Source organism: Citrus clementina, unplaced genomic scaffold (genome assembly GCF_000493195.1).
Source record: "Citrus clementina cultivar Clemenules unplaced genomic scaffold, Citrus_clementina_v1.0 scaffold_5, whole genome shotgun sequence".
Taxonomy (NCBI): Eukaryota; Viridiplantae; Streptophyta; class Magnoliopsida; order Sapindales; family Rutaceae; genus Citrus; species Citrus x clementina.
Genome location: NW_006262201.1, coordinates 22,745,795 through 22,753,064, shown reverse-complemented (window position 1 = coordinate 22,753,064; position 7,270 = coordinate 22,745,795).

The window sequence follows — 7,270 nt, the reverse complement described above, 5'->3', positions numbered from 1 at the left end:
ATTGTGTCCACCTTTGTTTTTGTTTGTGACACTTGTGATGCCACTTTGTCAATCTTTTTACCAAGATGGTGAAGAGCTTAATTCTGAGTACTGGCATTTTAGGTTTGCCAGTTTAGCACTGCTTCATATTGTTTTAGTGCTTCTGGTGCTCCAGAGGTTGTGATTGGTGATTGGACATAGGGTTGAGAAACAACTTTGGTTTGAGGGTCTGTGTGCCTTTCAAGTAGAGGAAAGGATTCTTGGTATGATTGAACATCAAGCATGACTTGATTTTTGGTTGAGTAGGAACAGGTTTAAATAAGGATTCTCGTTGGAGTTGCCTGAGTGCTTTCTTGTAAATGGGTAAAGGTTGATCTGATTCTGGATCATCCGGTGGTCTTGAAGAATAGGGCCGACACATAGTTTTAGGAGTAGAAGGCTTTTTATTTCTCTTTCTCCTTCTTCTCATTGTTTCAAAGTCTTCGTCATCATCTGTGTCTCCAAGCAGGGACAATCTGGATTACACATTGGGCTTCTGAAACATCCTATAAGAAGTGATCGTTGACTTTGTCAGGATATACTGGATACCTTTATGAGGAAAATCCATAGATTGGAAGATTTGGCTCTTGTCTAGTAGAGACAACAGTGATCATCGCAGTATAGGAGAGCCGAGGAGGATCTGGACTTGGTTTATCTGGAGTCTGAAAAGACAACTTGACTTGTCTGTCTGCTCTTCTTTCGAAGACAACTTGAGAAGTCTGGACGGGTTCTGAATTCTGATGGAATTGCTGATAGTTGGTAAGCCATTCCAAAGGCATGAGTTGGAGTAACTCTTGTTTTTGAATTTGTTTGGGGATCTGGATGATGGTTGGAATTGTATTTGTGTCTTGTGATGCCACTTTCTCAATCTTTTTACCAAGATGGTGAAGAGCTTGATTCTGAGCACTGGCATTTTGGGTTTGCCAGTTTAGCACTACTTCATATTGTTTTGGTGCTTCTGGTGCTCCAAAGGTTGTGATTGGTGATTGGACATAGGGTTGAGAAACAACTTTGGTTTGAGGGTCTGTGTGCCTTTCAAGTGGAGGAAAGGATTCTTGGTATGATTGGCTAGAAGCGGCAAGTTTGTTGTTGTTTATTTTGACGATATCCTCGTATATAGCAAAAACTTGGACTAACATCTAGTAAATTTGAAATTTGTTTTAGATATGTTTAGGAAAGGAAAGTTGTTTAATAATCTGGAGAAGTGTACCTTTTACAAAGATAAAGTTATGTTTCTAGGATTTGTTATGAATGCACAGGGTATATAGATTAATGAGCAGAAGGTACGTGCAATTCGAAAGTGGCCAAGTCCCATAAGCATAAGTAACGTAACGAGCTTTCATGGACTTGCTAGCTTTTACCAGTGGTTTATGAAAGATTTAGCACGTTGGCCGCACCATTTACCGAAGTCATCAAGAAAAATGATCAAATGATCAAGTAAAAGCTGACCAATGCTCCCTGATTGTCCTTGACTAACTTTAATAAAACATTTGAAATTGAATGTGATGCTTCAGGTATGGGCATAGGTGCAATTCTAATGTAGGAGGGGCGACCAATTGCCTACTTCAATGAGAAACTAAATGGGACAGCCATAAACTACCCTTCTTACAATAAAGAGTTGTATGCATTGGTTCAGGCATTACAAATGTAGCAGCATTACCTATGGCCTAAGGAGTTCGTGATTTATACTGATCATAAGTCTTTGAAACACCTTAAAGGCCAACATAAGCTGAACAAAAGGCATGCTCGTTGGGTGGAATTCATAGAGACGTTTTCATATGTCATTCGTTACAACCAACGTAAGGAAAATGTTGTTACATATGCGCTAGACTACTTAGTTGCCGATGACAATGATTTTAGTGTTAAGATCATGGTTGGTAAGTATTTAGGCAGGATGGTTGCTTGTTTTGGAAGAATAAGTTGTGTGCACTTAATTATTCTTTAAAAGATTTATTAGTGAGAGAATCCCATGGAGGAGGGTTAATGCAGCATCTTAAATTTGTAAAAACTTTAGCAGATTTACAGGAACACTTCTGTTTGTCACATATGAAATGAGATTTGAAAGTCTTTGTGGTATGTGTGTTACCCATAGGCAAACCAAATTGAAAGTGCATCCCCATGGCGTAAATACCCCATTACCAATACCTAGTGCACCTTGGACTGATGTTTCGATGGATTTTGTGCTAGGTTTACTAGGGTCTAAACGAGGAAAAGACTTAATTTTTGTGGTTGTGGATGGATTTTTTAACAAGATAGACGATACTTCTAATATTATTGAAATTTCTTAAAAGAGATTGTGAGGTTGCATGGTATGCGCAGGACAATTGTTTTTGATAGGGATGCTAAGTTTTTTAGTTACTTCTAGAAGACATTTTGGGCTAAATTAAGGAGTAAGTTGTTGTTTTTAACTATTTGTCACCCTTAAACTAATGGACAAACAAAAGTTATGAATAGAACCTTATCCACTCTATTGCGGCCTATCATTAAAAAGAGCATTAAAAATTGGGATGATTGTTTGTCAAATGTTAAGTTTTCTTATAATCATTATATTCATTCAGCTACAAAATACTCACCATTTAAAATTGTCTATGGGTTTAATCCTTTAACTCAATTGGATTTAACTTCATTACCTGTTTCTGAGCGTGCTAACTTAGATGACAAGAAAAAGGTTAAAATTGTTAAACAAATACATGAGATGGCAAAGTTGAACATTGAGCAACAAACTAAGCAATATGCTAAACAAGCCAACAAAGAGCGACACAAGTTAGTCTTTACGCCTGGCGATTGAGTGTGGTTATACATGCACAAGGAACAATTTCTGAAACAAAGGAAATCCAAGTTGTTAACTCGAGGCGAAGGTTCTTTCCAAATCTTGGAATGAATCAATGACAATACATACAAACTGAATTTGCTTGGTGAGTATAATATGAGTGCTACTTTTAATGCTTCTAATTTGAGTTCTTTTTATGCAAGTGACAATTTGAGAACAAATCCTCTTAAAGAGGAGGAGAATGATGTGATTGAGGACAAATCTGTCACAAGCATGTGGGATGAGGCATATTTAGATCCTATTGATATGAACCCCATGAAGAAATGATGCGACCCTAATCAATTTAGTCCCAAAGATCGAATCTAAACCCGGAATTGAATGGAACCACGACCCAATGATTATTAAAAGCATGAATCTTGGTATGTGAGAACGCCACAATCAGTTATGGATGATCTGATTGATAAGTCAAGAGTTTGAACACCACGAAAATCCGATAAGTTCAAAGAGTTTGTATAAGAACCAAAGAGAATTAACTCTCTCACCAATTACATTAAAACTGATCTGTCTCTATTTATTAGATACGGGGTTGGTTACAAGAAAATTTAGAAATAAATCCTAGACCAAAATCAAATCGGAATATGAATCTAAAAAAATGGGAAAGAATCTAAATCAAATCAGAATCCTAATCGGCTTAAATGTCTTACATCAATTAAAATGGAAACTAGGCAATTAAAAAAAGAACTAACTGATTTGTTTCCCTAATAGCCTTTTCAACAAACGGGAAAGTATCTTAAAAAAAAAAGAAGGAAACTAGTATATTTTCCTACTATAATATGCAAACCAACTTCTTATTTCATGGAAGTGATTTTTTGGAAACTTCAAAAGCCTGGATCATGCATTTATTATGTGCGATTCCTTCAATGGGCCTCCACGAATTTGATAGAGCCTAAGTTGCTTGAATTAACCCATTAAGCGCTTCTTTGAATTTCTTTGCTCGAGCTCTTGTGATGAGTCTGACAAAAACTTGAATATGATCTGAATATGCCTCATTCCACGTGCTTGTAACAGTTTTGTCCTCAATCTCATTACCCCATTGGACCTGTCATAAAAGCTCGTGCAAAGAAATTCAAAGAAGTGCTTAATAGGCTTATTCAACAACTTGGGCTCAAACTAACTTGTGGAGGCTTATTGAAGGAATTGCACATGATATTCAGACTACTAAATGCATGATTCAAGCTTTTGAAGTTTCCGAATAATCAATACTATGACATCAGCAAATTATCTTGCATATTATGGCTGGAAAATATGTTATTTTTTTTCAGATCCTTTCCCGTTTCTTGAGAAGGCTAGTTGAGAGACAAATCAGCTATTTCTTTTTTAATTGCCTAGTTTCCATTTTAATTGATGTAAGGCATTAAAGCCATTTAAGAGACTTTTCTTATTTGCTTTAGATTAGGCGTTTTCTTTAGGTAATTAATTCTTATTTGGCTTTGGTTTGAGATTTATTTCTGAAAATTCCAAGGGCAATTATATGATGGAAATTCTTGTAACCAGCCTCATATAATGCACAATAAAGAAGATAGATTAATTTTAATGCAATCGGCTTGAGAGTTAATTTTTTTTTTATATTCTAAATTAACTCCTTGAACTTATTGCATTTCTGTGGCATTCAAACCTTTAACTTATCAATCAGACCATTTATAGCTAATTGTGGCGTCCTCACATACTAAGGTTTTTGCCTTCATTGAGCATCGGGTTACTGTAAGGTTGTGTTTACTAACCCGAAATGGGAATCAAAATAGGAAAATCAGAATGATTGACATGTTTGCTTGTTAAATTAAGGCTAGAAATGGGAATGGTTTGTGCGGGCCCCACATGAAATATGGATTGATTACGAGAGTTCTGATTTCGAGGGAGTAGAGGTGGCAAAAAAGCCCACTTGGACCGAATCCGGCCGGACCGGGTATATGGAAAAAGCGGATCCGGGCATTGAGCAGGCACGGGTCTAGTCACAGTACCAAGAACCTGGAACCCGGACTCATGCCTGGTTTTTTTATTAAGTTAAAAAAAAGAGGAAAATATAAAACAGAAAAAAAACATTTTGCTTTGCCCAATTGCCCCAAAACCCAACCCTAAATCGCGATTCGCGAGTGAACGCAACACACACACTGAAATCTCTAAACCTCGGCAATCAGCACCTCCCTTTGTCTCTCACCACCCACCGACACTGATGCAGTGTTGACCACGCCTCTAGCCCTCTACGAACCTCTTACCTCCCTCGGTCAACTCTTTTCATTTCTCGCAGAGCACAGCCGTCACATAGTTCTCCATCGTTTGGTCATCTTTTCAGCGACAGCCACTGCACGACGGCGTCAACCATCATAACTGGTCTCACTCCATTGTTTTGTCACCTTATCAGCTGCAACTCCACCATCACAGCCACGACCCACGAGGTATTATCCTTTTTTTTGCTGTTTTTTCAAAAAAAAAAAAGATAAAATTGAGTAATTGACATTATTATTGTTAGGTGTTATATATATATGCTTAATGTTTTTCTTGGATGCTATGGTTGTATGATTATTTTTAATTAATGGGAGCTGAATTTAGATTTTAGGTTGCTTTAACAGTTTAAATCAATTACTTAATATTTATAATTATGTAATTTTGTATGATATAATGATAATTTTTTATTAATAGGAGCTGAATTTAGTGTTTAAGTTGCTTTTATGTTAATTTGTTACATAATATTTGTAATTGTGTAATTTTTAATAGGAGCTGAATTTAGATTTAGGTTGTTTTAACTTAATTTGTTGCATAATATTCATAATTATGTAATTTGTATGATAATTTTTTATTAATAGGAGCTAATTTTAGCATTTAGGTTGTTTTTAAGTTAATTTTGTTACATAACTATGTAATTTGTATGATTATTTATAATTATTCATTATTTTTTCTATAATAAACAAAGTGCGATGTCACAGTCAAACAATATAGAAATTAATTCATCAAATGCTCCAATTTTATCCTGTAATGTTGAAGATAGCAATGATAATGAGGTCGAGGAAATTTTATTGTCAACTGTTAAGATAGAAGGGAAAGAAAGTCTCTAAGACTTGAGATCACTTTACAAAAGTTACTATTAATGGAGAACAAAAGGCAAAGTGCATGCATTGTAATGCAATTTTAGAAGCCAAATACACATCAGGGATGATGAGAACCATCAAGGGAATACCATTAAAACTTCAAGTGATCCTTTGCACATTCATGGAGGCCCAATTACAAGAGCTAGAGAGCTGGATTTGGAGTTCTCTAGAAGAAGTTATGACCAATTCATTACAGCTTGTTCAGACTTGGGATTTTCAATGACTCCTTTATTTTTCAACTTCATTTGTTTGTTTCGTTTCAAGTTTGTCAATGTGTAAGGTAAGTCTACCATCAATGATGGTGGGCTAACATTAAATTTGTCAATGATAACATTAATTATAGTAGGCTAGCATTAATTATGGTGGGTTGGTGAAGGCTTTTGAAGCATCCTTTGACAAACCTACTTGGAGGGTTGTTCCAATGTTTTCATTTGTATTTTTAGGATCTTTTAGCCTATTTAACCTCAGCAACCTTGCTATGTAATAAAATTAGAAATGAATGTTATTTGAATTTGAAAGATTATTCTTTCTTTGGTTCTTTTGAGCACTAGTGAACTTATTAAGAATTTGCATTCTTGTGGCGTCCCAAACTTAGACTTATCACGCACCTTCTCATCTATTTCTTGAGTGTGGCGTCAGTATCATTCTCTATACCTTTGGTTCATGTTTTCTTAAACATTGGGTCAAGGTTTCATTTGTCTTAAATCTATTAAGAACTTTCTTGGGAAGTTGAAACTACAAATTAAGTGTGGGTTTGAAAGTTTTATTGTGGGATTCGCATCACGGGACCATGAGCTTGAACATACATGTGAGGTCTTATTTTTCGAAGAATCAACCGAAAATAGAGGAAGCACTTCAAGGAAGTCTCAAAGTGCTCAAAAGAGAGGATGGGAGTTGACATTGGCTTTAACAATTTCGATCAAAATGTTTTGCTTAGTTTGATTGCAAGAATTGTGGTAATGCATGAGCTTCCACTTAGATTTGTGGAATATAAAGGCTTTAGAGAAATGATGGCACATGCCAACCCCGTGGTTAAGCCAATGAGTAGAAATACTTTGAAGAATGAGATTTTGAAACTGTATCATATTGAGAAGGTTAAGACTTTGCATTTGTTGGAGAAAAACCATGGTAGAGTGGCTATTACTACGGATTTATGGACAGTAAGTAACCCAAAAAAGGGATACATGGTTGTCACAACACATTTCATTGACAACTCCTGAAAATTGCATAGTCGAATTTTAAGGTAATTTGTCTTACTTTTTATTTGCTTAATGCTTAATTTCTCTTTCAATTTTTTATTACTTATATTTGATTTCTTTTCAAGTTTAAATTGTTATAA